Genomic DNA, 13,919 nt, shown 5'->3' on the forward strand with positions numbered 1-13,919 from the left:
GCAGGCCCCTACTCCGGCCGAGCTGAGGCTAACCTGAGGCACTGACGCCGTCACATTCCCTCCGCGCTGGGGCTGGCGGGGCCGCGCGCCGGCTATGAGGGGCAAGGCGGACTGGCGCGACGGAGCGACAGGACGTGAGCGAGGAACTGTTTGCACTGTGTAGTAATTAGGCTAATGCCGACGGTGACGGTGCCACACCAGGGTAAACGTGCGGTGAATCGGGTAAACGTGCGCTGAAGCTCCCTGACCAGTGAAGCGCTTCCTGCCGCCCTTTGTCCTAGCAGCCTGCCTCCGTTCACTGCAGCACGCTTGGGCACCAGCCCCGCGCCGCGCTCCGCAGCCGCCGGGGTAGAAAAAAAAAAAAAAAAAGCGTACGTCGTCACTGCGCAGGCGCAGGCCTCGGCCCGCGCCGGGCCAGCTCGGGAAGGGACCGCAGGGAGCGAGAAAGGGAAGTGATGGCCCACCAGCGCTGGGCCCGCTGGGAACTGTAGTTTTCGTTAAGGAAGCACGCGTCTTGTTTTGGATGTCATGGCTTGGCAGATCCGCCAAAACAGGCAAATGGCATTACACAATGAGTATTTATGCTTCCTGTCACCACCAAAAGGAAGTTCACTGCTATGCTAAAAGTTTAACAAAGAACTCCACAGAGAAACCCGAATCTCACAACAAAAAGCAAACTTCCCACTTTCCTACCAGAGTTGCTTTAAAATGGTGGCATTTTATCAATTTCTCATGACCTGTCTGATAGTACAGTATTTTATTCCTTAAAATAGAATTCTTTCTAGATTCAAAAAATACAGCAAATAGTGCAAAGTGTCACATTTTTTACACAAATTAGAATTCCATCATCTTTTACCACTAAAGAAAAAGTTGCCGAAAGATGAATAAAGTGCTTTGCGGTTAAATAAAAGAACTCGGATTCATCAAAATATTACTTTAAACGACTGAAGAAAAAAAATGTTTCCAACAATTCAATAATCAAATTCAGTAGATGAGAAGTGTGTGCTCTACTACCAAAAATGAAGATGAGAAAAGCTCAATACTGTTTTGTGGCTTACCAGAACCAATATCCGGTGGTATGCCTCATTTCTGCTAGTCAAAAAAACACCCTCAGTTTCAGTACTTCACCAAGTTACACTAACTCACCAGCTCCTACAGCATCTGCACCTATATTGCTATGAGTTTCCATTTGTACTATTAAGATGTCACTTTCAAACAGTCGTGATTCTCAAATAAAAGCAAGCAGTTAAGAAAATCACAGGGTCGAATGACACAAAAAGTAAACTAGTATATTTATACGTATTTGTATACACATCCAAAAGAGATCCCACGATTGGCTTTTTAATTTATAATCCTGGGGAAGAAAATTAGTTGATTAAAAAGTGTACACACATTTCCACATAAATAGTAATTCCACAAAGTATAGCAGAAGGGTGTTAAACACACAATTCCAGGACCAATAGGTGGCGAGCTAGAGCCCTAATCTGAGGATTCTGAAATCTAAATGAGCAGAATGAAAAACACCAAATAAGGCAAAGCCCTTTGTAGTGTATACTTAAATATGTTCAAAGACACCAACCACAAAATAATTAATCTTACTACTGCTTCAACTCTTAAAACTCAACTGCCAGATTTAATTAGGTCCTTAAATAGCCAAGTTTATAAAATACAATTTTTCAATGGTTTAGTAAAAAGGTGAAAATGGTCATTTCAAAACATGTATTTGAGGCAAAAATAAATTCCAACTTTCCCTTTCTTTCATTGCTTAGCCCAAGAATGAGGAGTTCACAGTGTTTATGACAGTTAAATCAGTCAACCTGTTCTACACTCTTATCTCAAATCAGATGTCTTTATGCTTAGGCACCAATTTTTACAAAAAAAAAAAAAAGGACATTCAAAGGTGAGCCACTACAGACACAAAAATCTTAGAGAGAGAAATACATTTTCTTAAAATTTCTCCAAGAAACGATAGTGGTATCAAGACTGATTAAAAACACACACACATACTAACTTGTCAAATCACTCTTGGAATAGTCAATATCCACTCTACCCTAATGGATTAATTTTAAATCATTCCTTTTGCCAATGACTGGCTGCGAATGGGCATGGAACTCAGTCCTAGCTAATGAGACATGAGTGGTAGCCCACTAGGAGACCCCCAAAAGAAAATTTTGAGGAAAGCCTCTTCAATCCTAGAGACGAGGAAAAAACACTCCCTCTTCCTCAAACAGTGCTAAACATGACACCTCAAACTACTAGTCACCTCCTGATGATGCCACCAACATCAAAAGGGGACAGAAAGGAGAGTTGGCAAGAACCTTGGTTCTTGGTGACAGCATTAAGACATTATATCATACAATCCTGGCATCTGCAAGACTTCTGGACTTCCAGCTACATAAAAACAATGTAACAATAAACATTTCTATAACCTTATTATTTATACCTCAGAAAGGCCCTTCTTTCCTGTATACACACTCTGTACCCATCCTTGTATTTATCCCTGTGTTCCTTCTGCATCCCTCCTCACCATCGTTCCTTGTCCATTCCTTTCCCCCAATCCACTTCCAATTTATTTTTCCTTCAAGATATGTTCCACCACACCACCATTATCACTTACTTCACTTAACAACAAGATGGGTAATTGGCACTATATTACCCTGTTCATGGTTAAATGTTCTCTGTAATTCCTCTGAGGTTTTTTTTTCCAGATGTCATTCTCACCTTCTGAAACTGGCCTGAAAGCTCTTAAAGGCAAGAACTAAGTCTAGCCCAACTTTAGATTACTCTCGCCTACACAATAAACACATTCTAAAAAGGCATTCTCTAATTTTTCCACCATATGCCTCCTAATAAGCCAGAAATTCCTAAGCAGAATATTCTATCACATATTCAGTACTTCATGTGTCCAAACTAATCTCACATGGACAAGGGATTATTTTGTTTTTCACTTTTTTTTTAAAAAAGCAATTATTATATTAACTCAGGAGAAAGTCCTAAAGCCTAAACCACTTAGTTTCAAAAAGACAAGGACCCAGTTTTTATTATTTACCATTGCATCCCAGGGACCTAGTCAATAGCCTTGCAAAAGGAGGCACTTTATAAAGATTTGCTGAATAAATGAAAAAAGGTATAATGTTCTAATTAAGAGTATGGGATCCAGGGATAGCCCTAGATTTTATCCTGCCTCGATCACTTACCAGCTGTGTTACTTTGGGCAAAGTACTTAACCTATAAGCCTAAGTTCCTGCTCTGAAAAAAGGAGATAAAAATAGTGCCTACCTTATAACTTAACTATATTTAACATTATTATTAATAAATGAAGCTATTTTCCAAAGTTCAATATTGAAAGGTTAAAATCCGAGATAAGTAAAGGTCAGCACATCTTCTCTAATTCAAATTTCAAACCTCAATTTGTATATAGACTCTAGCAAACAATGTTTTCATTCATAAACTCAGATAACACTATATATAAAAATACTTTGAGTTCCCTAAAAACATTCTATTCTGAAAAGGATTATTTATAATCATAAATCTAAAGCCATATTTAAAAAGGTTAAAATGCATTACCTATTAAGCAAGACCTTGTTCTGGATATCACAGAAATGAACACATCCATCTATTTCAGGCAATAGTAAAATTATACCATGAAAGAAACATCTTTAAACTGAAATCGATGCATGCACTCATGTTAATATTTAACCAACTAAATATTAAATAGAAAGCCAGAATAAACTAAACCAAAGTTAAGAAATTTAAATGAAAGAATTTCGGATGTAGAAGGAATATGAAAGGCTATCTAGTTCAACGTCCATATTAGTGGGGAAATGAGACCAGAAGAGAACAGTTAGGAGACTGCCCAAAGCCTCAAAGCTGAAGGACACACTGGGATCAGAGTTGTCCAGTCTCCAATTCTCACTTTTCCCACTGCATCACCTTACCTTCCAGAGTTATAAACTCCCGACAAAAACATGCTACTCACTTGGCAAATAAGTGAAAATATGATAAAGGTATTAAAGAATACTACGTATTTCAGTTTCACAAGTATCAAGATTTAGCCAAATATAAGAAAATGCTCAAACTATAAAGCTCAGAAATCAAGATTTTTTTTTTAAATGGAGGTCTCAACTGAATCAAAATATCATATATTCTTAAGTATTAAGGCCAGTAGCAACAAACTTTCAGTAAGTTTAACCAATTTAACTCATTTGAAACTTTTGTAAATGGCAAAGTATCTTAAGAATGCATAACATTCCTTAGTTTCAATCCCATCTATCCAGATGAATGTCTTCCTCACACTAGAGTAGACTTCATAATTTACATATAGATATTATTTTACTATCTCTCCATAAAAGCGATTATGTAACTCATTAAGAAGAAAACTTAATCTTAGGCAGCCTCATGATTTAACTGTTGGTTATGAGAACAATAGCTAAATTCACAGGTTAACCCTGAAAGCACTCCTAAATCTCGAAATAATTTATTTGGGGGATAATTCAGAAGATAGCACTAAAACTCAACTGAATACAACTATATCACTTAAAGAAACAAGTCAGGTTCTCTCAGGCTATCAGCTATGTTAAGATGAAGCATCCAAGATTGATGGTTTTCTCAGATTTCAAACTAGCTACACAAGCACTGACTTCCAATGCATGCAGTTTAACCAGGACTTTATATGGATGTTTAAATGGTTTCTCAAGGAGTTAAACAAAAAAACTACATTGATAATTTAGGTGGACATTAATTAATTTTAATGCCTTGAACTTTAGTATAGAACATTTAAAAATTCTCTAATTAGAATTAATCAAATAAGTTAATTGACCAAACATAACAAAGGAGTGTTCTAATACTGACTTTGCAGATGAGGTAATGTCAAATGAAGTGATCTGCCCAAGACCTAAACACAGTTATCAAATTTCTAAACCTGAATGTCAGAATGTGCCCAAAATTTACCAAGAAACTACCTGGCTTCTTTTCCAAATGAAATGTAAAGATAAACATGCAGAAGAACTTCAAGGCAGCTATGAGCAGCCAAGCAGTGGAGGACCTGATAAAGACAGACAGAGAGGGGGGAAAAAAAAAAAATTCAAAGAGAAAAGGAGGCAACAGGTGCATAAGGCAAGACATTTAAAATAAAATCTTTTAAGTCAGTTGCTGAGTTCAAACTTAAGATGCAACTTCTAAAATCTTGCTCTGATGGCAAAGCAAACCTAAGAATTTTGGAGTGAGCTAAGAATTTTGTTCCCTCCAAAGGAGACACCATTCTTGGAAAGAAACATTACTTTTTAATCCACAAATTCCTGGATTCTTGAACTGGGTTCTCATGTATACTGTGAAGCAAATAGCTATGGATGAGGGAGCCTGAAGCCACTCAATAAACTGTAGAGACCTCGCGGGAGTGTCAACTTAAAAATGATAGTAAAATCAGACACACTTTTGTTAAAATAAAAACAAATATATTACAGAGCAAAATGCAAAATTCTCATTTTTTTCAAGATAGAGAAGAGTCTTCAGAAAAATGTCATTTTTGTGACAAGCTGCTCTGGACAACCCCAGACCTTGAGAGTACTTTCAAAGAAAAGCTGGAGAAGTACTGCTTTAGATCATTTATAGATAAATATGAATGCCAAAAACAAACAAATAAAAAAACCCTGAACATATCCCTTCATACAGATAATGAAACCTGAAAAGACCTAATGTAAAAACTGTTATGAGTACAATATTATAAACGAGACCATAAGGTACTGAGAATATGAATGGAATTCAGGAAATGCTAAAGTCCCTATCTTATCTCTGTCACTCATTTACTAAGAAATCATACATAATTTTCTTTCCAGCAATCTTTTTTCACTTCTAAATTAGACTGACAAAAATAATAGAACACAATATTCAGTATTTTCAGCCAGATTCCAAATACCCATAATCAAACTTAGACACAAATTTAACTAACAAAATCTGTCCCAAATGAACTAACCTCAAGTAGCAGAACAAAAAATAATAAAATAGCTAAATGAAACTATATCTTCTGTTGTATAAAGAAGAAAAATCCTGTGCAGGGGAGGGGAAAGACTACTCACACTTCCTAGCATACCTATGGTGGCAATATCAAAATGGGATCTTGCTGGTAATAGGCTAGGACATTACATTTTTATAATGAGACAACAGTATTATTTGAATGATTACAGTAATGCCTTAAATGATTTTCTTTGATGTTCTATAAAAGTGGATATCCCCTTAAAGCCCTATCATTAATTCATAAACATTTACTGAGTGCCTACTAGATGCTAATCACTGCAGTAGCCAAGAAAAATCTCTTTTATTCACTGATCTTTTAAATGGTTAAAAATTCAAAGTTAAGAGAACAATGAGCAAAATTTTAGTGCTTTATGCTTCCAATTCCACTCTTTTCTGGCCCTTTCGTGAAGCTGGCCTAAACCACCCCCAAGAATGCTAAAATGAGGTATTATTTACTGCATAACCAGAATGATGCAACAAAGCAAGTACCTCAAAAGAGAACCAAGAAATTAAGGGAACTAAGTAGGAGGCAAGAATATACAGTGATTGACTTGGAATCTCTACACTGAAAGTCTCAAAGTAGGCAAAAGGTATAGAAAAGGAAAATTTGTGACCTAATCCAATTGTATTTAATTCTATGCAGGGGTAGGGAAATACTCTTTTCAGCAATGACGCTGGGACAACTGGATATTTACATGCAGTAGAATAAAGATGGACCCCTATCTCACATCATACACAAAAATTAAATCAAAATAGATCAGAGACCTAAATATATGACCTAAAATCATCTAATTCCTAGAACAAGAGTAAACCTTCATTATCTTGGGTTAGGCAATGTTTTCCAGATACAGCACCAAGAGCACAGGTGAAAAAAACAAAATAAGTAGGTAGGACTTTATCAAAATTATAAAATTTTGTACATTAAAGGATGCCATCGAGAGAGAAAACATAACCCACAAAATGGAACAAAGTATTAAAAAATCATGTGATGGAGACTTGTAACCAAAAAACTCTTACAACTCAACAATAAAAGGACAATCCAATTAAAAAATGAGCAAAGAATTTGATAGAAATAGAGATTTCTCCAAAGAAGATATACAAATGGCTAATTAAGCACATGAAAAGATCTCATCATCATTAGTCACCAGGAAAATTAATTCAAAACCTCAATGATGCCACTTCACATCCACACTGGTGTGGCTATAATCAAAATGACGGATAACTCGAGTGTTATTAGCAAGAATGTAGAGAAATTAGAATCCTTATACATTGCTGATGGGAATGTAAAATGTTGCAGCTGCTTCGGACAACAGTTTGGTGGTTCCTCAAAATGATAAACGGTTACTATATAACCTGGCAGTTCTACTCCTAGGTGTATGTATACCCAAGAAAACTGAAAAAAAGGTGTCCAAACAAAAATTTGTATAAGAATGTTTATAGCAGCATTATTCACAAAAGCCAAAAGATGGAAACAACCCAAATCAGTCCATCAACTGATTAATGGATAAACAAAAATGGTGCCTATCCATACAATGAATATTTGGTATAAAAAATAATGAAGTACTGATACATGCTATAACATAGATAAACCTTGAAAACATACTAAGCAAAAGAAGCCAGTCACGAAAGAGGACATTTTTTTTTAATGCCTACAACACCTGGTCTTCCTAGGTGGTCTCCCATCCAAGTACTACCCAGGCCCGACGCTGCTTAGCTTCCGAGATCAGACGGGATTGGGCTTGTTCAGGGTGGCATGGCCGTAGACAAGAGCACATATTATATGATTCCATTTACATTAAATATCCAGCATAGGCAAATCACAAAGACAGAAAATAGGTTACTGGTTGCCAGGGAGTGAGGGACATAGGGAATAGGGACTAACTGCTAATAGGTAGAGGGTTTCTTTTGGGATGTTGAAAATGTTCTAAAATTAGATTGTGGTGATGAATGCACAACTCTGTGAATATAATAAAATTTTTTGAATATTTTAAATGGATAAATTTTATGATATAAGAAATGTACTTCAATAAAGCTCTAAAAAACCAAAAAACAAAAAAAGATGAAGCCAAAATAACACTGAATTTCTAAACAATTTCACTTGGAAAAAAGTTTTAAACGGTTACTACATAACCTAGCAATTCTACTCCTAGATGTATGTATACCCACTTGTGAAAATGTCAGAAGGGAGGCCAAAAATTCTGCCACTTACTTCCCCTTGAGAGATGACTTCAGAGCACTAATTTGCCTTCATGTTACACTGTAAACTTACTGCCAGCAGTATATTTAAGAAAAAATTAAGTTTCCATCAAACACAAGTTATTCTAAATCACTGTATATGAGAATGAAATGAGGAAGACCCAACAAGTCGCCAATACAATCAGTCATCTATAGGAATGATACCAACTAGGACATCAGTAAGTAAGTAAAGAGTTTAAAGAACATAAAATCCTATTACTATAAGAGTTATCTTCAGTGAGATAGGATTGGAATGTATTATTATTTTAAAAGCTTCAACAAAAGCAATAATATTATACTCTGCCTGAAGAATATTATAACAGATGGTTGGCAAGCCTTCTATAACAAGGTAGTTCAAAGAGGAAGAAGAATTTGGCATTGTCATCCCCAGCACTATCTGGAGTATAAAGAAGATGCCTTGATCTACAAATACAGGATCTAAGAGGAAGACTATGTGCTGAAGAGGAAAGGATATACTGATCAGTCAACTCATTTCCAAACCAGATTGTTCATTTTATTTCTTCCCCCATAAATCAACAATTGTTTGCATATGGTCCAATATAAATTTGATTAGCATAAAGACTATCCCCCAGTAATCATTAGACTGATATAATTAATGCTGAACTGGCATTCAAGTTCTAGCTCTACCACTAAGTAGCTATGTGACTTTAGGCAAACAACTTCACTGCTCTTAGTTTCTTAGTGTAGAAAACAAGAGAGCTGGACTAACTTAAATCAAGGTTCTTATCAACTCTAAAGTGCATTGATTCAGAAACCTGGAAACTACAATAACAACAACGTAGGGTTCAACAATCTATGTTTAACAACACAAAACTTCTTTGGGAAGGAATTGATATAAAATTTTAAATAATACAATAATTGCTTTCTCAAAAAAATTAGAATCTACTAAAACATACACATATATACTAGAACTGGGTTCTAAATTATAATCAGAAAATGACATATACGACCCATAATAGACATAAAAAACACACAGAACCAACATTCTATAAATCAGGAAAAACTAAATATGTATCATATGGCTACCCAATTTTAGAAAAGAAAATCTAGACTAAAGTTAGATAAAACTGAAATTACGTTTAAAAAGCAAACATATCTGTAAAACAAAGCCTAGAGATAGACTTTAATTTATTGAATTTGAGAAATCAAAAAAGTCATGTGCTCAACCATAATTTTTGAACTGCTAAGTAGTATGAAGAAGGAGGGAAAGATCATGGTGAGAGGAAGAAAACAACTTTTCTCAAAACAGATAACAAAAATGAGGAAAAGTAATAAAATGCCATAAATTGCAGCTGATCAGGAGCCCTAAGACCTATGTAGGCAAAACAATGAAAATCTTGCAAGAAAATGCAAAGCCACAAAGAGGTGGCTTAAAAATATAAAAAGCCAGATATCAAATAATGACTAGATAGATCACTGGATAAATAATGGGGTATAAACAGTGATAAAAGCAAGGCAGCTGATAAGTCTACCTTTAATTTTCTTCAGTATTTATTGAAGAAGACATAAGGAAGAAAAATCTATTTCTGAATTATTCTTTAAAGCATACAAATGACTAACAGTAAATCAAATTCATCATCAAACAAGATGCTTCCAAACTAATATATAAAATGTTAAATAGTCACGGAGTCCCAAAGTATTCTCTGCATTTTAAAAGAATTTAAGTATACAATTATAAGACTGCAGGGAAGAACTTACTGGCTGACAGTCACATGAGGGGAGTGACCTCCTATAAGCTCAAGGAGGATGGAGTCCAGATCTGTGTCCTTCATCGACAACATTTACCCAGCCCCTTGCTTAACTCCTGGCATACTTAAGCACTCGATAAATGTTTGCTAAACAAAATGAACAAAAACATGCCATCAATATAAGTCCCATCTATTCAAGAGAAGGGCTCTAGCTGTGAATTTCAAATCGGCAAAACCAGCAAATCTCCAATAGAGGACAGGATCAGAAGATAAATCAGCATGAATAACCTTCTGAAGAAAAGACAACATGGCTTCTAAAAGAGGAAATCATACCACAAGAGTCTACTCAAATTTCCTGAGGAGAAATTAGTATGTGGGCTTTTATAAAGGTTTTGATTAGATTCTAAATAAAAGACAGTTTTTAGAAAAATACCCGAGTCACCACAAAATTGGGAATATTTACCATAGATGGGGTATAATTTAGACAGAAAATTATGGGTAGATGCAAAGGCACTTCCCCAATTTAAGAAATATAAGCAGAAGATTGATCTTAGGTAATGTTTTGAAAGTTTATTTTTCAAAACATTTTATATTTAACATTTTAATGAACTACATAAAAAATATACAGAGAATTCCCCATTTTGCAGATGGAATGATGAGCTTCCTGATAGTGGAAAAAATAAAGGACCTAGGAGGTGGAAAGGATTTTTAAGTGTATAAAATGAGAAACATTTGCAAAAACTAGGGTTTTTTTCAGCTTAGAGAATACTTTGGCAAGCATGAAAGTTGTCTAAATATCTGAAGGACTGTCCAGCAAAAGAGAAACTAGAGTTGCTCTAGGCTGTTCCTGTGTAGACAAACTAGGCCCAAAGTGGAAACTACAAAGAGTCACATTTCAACTCAACATGTTAAGCTTTCTAACCACCAGAACTAACTAAAAAGGTGATTCTTACCCTGAATTATCTCTAAGATCCACTGAGATACAAGAGGCTAAAATACAGCAGTCAGGAAAATGACAGGTGTTACAGCATGGACAAATGAAAAGCAAGGGATTTACAGGAACAAATCTAAGTTGCACCTAAAGGATTTATAGCTTCCAGTCAAAAAAGAAATTTCTGAATAATTATAGAATGTTCCCTAAGGACGATGTGATGTTCTATGTGCAAAAAAAAAAGGGGGGGGGGAGTTGCAAATTCTATTGGCAACAATGAAAAAGACCATAAATAGAATATATTTTCCTATCCTAACAAATCATAACTTAGCTATTTCTGAAATGCAGTTCCGATTGGTTACAATAAATCCAGAAAGGCAAAGCAATGATGACAAAGACCCAGAGAAGTGTAAATGGGATGACTAAGAGGGCAAAGGAGGTTTCACTGGAGCTTACATTTTAAAAGCAATCATTTTCAACTGAGAAACATGAAAGCCAAGAGACTCTATGATCAAAATCAGAAAATATCAATATGGTAAATACTAACTTACCAAATCTCATATTAAGCTTTTAAACTGAAGTCTTTCTTTCTACAACAGATAAAAAAGAAACTTGTGGAATGTGATATGACCAAGAGGTACTTAAGGTTAAGAGTACTCAAGAAGTGCATAAATTTATGTATATTAAGTCCTTTCTGGGGTCCTACAGGATAGAAGTGTTGTCTAAGGCGATGTCTAAAGCAAGGACTTAAATTCCTGAGATTAACATCTTAGGAGATAACAATGCCTCACCTTCAAATATCTCTTGGTATCAATGGAAACAATTGGGTGACAGCCTCCCTCCCTCTCTAATAGACTCAGTAAGGCTTACCGGCATAAATCCTTTCATTATTTTATTTCGTATGTATATGTGTATAATGTGTATATATATACATATATTCTTTAGTTTTTATACACTTAGAATCTTCCTTATATAGCTCTGTATGCTGAACTTTTCATTTATCATATAATCAACATTCTGACATTAAAAACTCTTCAAAAATATTGTTTTATGGCTGTATAATCATTCACTCTTAAATATGCCATAATTTACCCATTTGCTGCTCATATAAGTTTATTCTCAATTCTCACTAGTATAAATAATGTTTCAATGAATATTTTTGTTCACAAATATTCCTATATATTTGTTTTTCCTCCTTAAAAATTTCTAGAAGTGAAATTATAGAGTTAAAGAACATCTCTAGGTTTTTTGATATATGTTGCCAAAATATCTTTCAGAAAAATTGGGCCTAATGCACAGTTCCAATAGCAGTTTTGGAGACTGTCGCCTCAGTACCTTCAACAACATACATAAATTGCCAATTTGATAGGTTAAAAAATAGTATTTCATTTTAATGTGCATTCCTTTGATTCCTTATCAGAATAAAAATGTTTCTCATAATGCCTCTTGGTCATTTGTATTTCTTCTTTGTGAAGTCTATCATATTCTTTGTCAGTAAGGCTTTTATTTTCTTTTGGCTCTAACAAAGTTTGAAAGTCAGTTAGTCACAAATCAGTAACTTCGGCTCCCCCTGCTGGCCAAAAATTACTACCATGTTGAAGACCTAGATAAAAATAATCAGGCTACAATTACAAACTTGTCCATTTTCCGGGCTGTTGCTACAAACATAATTTATATGCAATGATAAAAGATAAAATGTTATGTGTCTAAACTCATACTTAACAACTCATACTTAACAGAGCTGTGATAGAGAAGGAGAGAGGGAACACTTGATCACTAACGTATAAGAACTAATGTCACAACGAATTCTAAAACTACCATCAGTTCACTGCCAAATATAACTACCTGGTTGGAATATCACAAGTCTAAGTAATACGCATTTTCCTATATTTTATTCTAATAATGTGAAACATTCTAGTTACCAGATGACACTGGGTTATCAGCAAACTGGTTCCCAGTTAAGAAAACAAAACCACCTGTGCCCTTCATCATTCAATGGAAGATTATTTTAAAAATGACAACAACAAAAACCTCTTTGTAATTCTATTCCAAAGATACAGAACTGCTTACACGGAACAGACTGGATTTCACAGTTCCAAAGGGTAAGGCCAGGACTGGCAAATGAATGGGACTAATTCAGCTTTTCCACTCATAGCCTCATAAGGATGCACTCCACAGGTCAGGCAATGCAGACCTCAGACCATTCATTAAACACAGATTTACTAAGTGCCATCGCATAGAAAGCAGTGATGGCAAAAGACAAGACACTGCCCCTCCTCTCAAAGAACATAGAGACTAGCTGGATAAAGAAGAAAACCTGTGATTACACACACTCAAAGGCCATGCCTGGGTACATACAAAGCTCTCAGTGTCAACTACTGTTGTTACTGTTATCATGATCACTGTTAGTTTCTAGAACAGGGCAGAGGCCATTTTAAAAAGGTAACTGCATGTGTGAAGGCCCAGAGGCAGAAGGGCAACAAGGTACATAGAACTTCAAGCAGTTCAGCACCGCTGAGTGCAGAGTGCTCGGGCAGAAGTAGAGAAGATGATCTGGCAGGGGCCAGATGACCAAGGGCCTCAGTACTTGGCAAAGGCATTTGACCTTTACCTTGACTACCAGAAGGCATGTAATCACATGATGAGATCTGCATTTTACAAGGGTCACTTTAACAGCAACTTGGAAGGCAGTCAAGGAGAATGATCAAAAGGAGACTGAAGGTCATGAGGGCAAAGGGTGACAAAGGTCTGAACTCAGAAGGGAGAAGGGGTGACTAGGGAAACACTATGAGCTAAGATCTTAAGAACATGGTAACCAATGTGCCACAGGATGGAATTAAGAGACTGGGTGGGTAATGGTACCACTCACTGGGACATGAAGATCAGAAAAGGTTGGACTTGGGGAAGTAGATAGTGAGGTCATTTTGAAATGAACAAGGGACATCCAAGTTAGAGCTGGAAAAAACACATTTGCAGGTCATCAGTAGTATATGGATGGCAAGTGAGACACAAATTCATCTAAGATGTCTCCC

The 13,919-nt window shown here is 35.8% G+C and overlaps 1 protein-coding gene and 1 pseudogene across 4 annotated transcripts in view; both read right to left on the bottom strand.

Annotated features, from left to right (window-relative positions):
• KANSL1 (KAT8 regulatory NSL complex subunit 1) overlaps nucleotides 1-13,919 on the bottom strand; it is a 160,957-nt gene that overhangs the window by 138,299 nt on the left and 8,739 nt on the right. The gene's annotated exons all lie outside the window — the stretch shown is intronic.
• On the bottom strand, nucleotides 7,659-7,777 carry LOC112478462 (annotated as a pseudogene).

This window comes from Pteropus alecto, unplaced genomic scaffold, assembly GCF_000325575.1.
Source record: "Pteropus alecto unplaced genomic scaffold, ASM32557v1 scaffold313, whole genome shotgun sequence".
NCBI classification, from domain to species: Eukaryota; Metazoa; Chordata; class Mammalia; order Chiroptera; family Pteropodidae; genus Pteropus; species Pteropus alecto.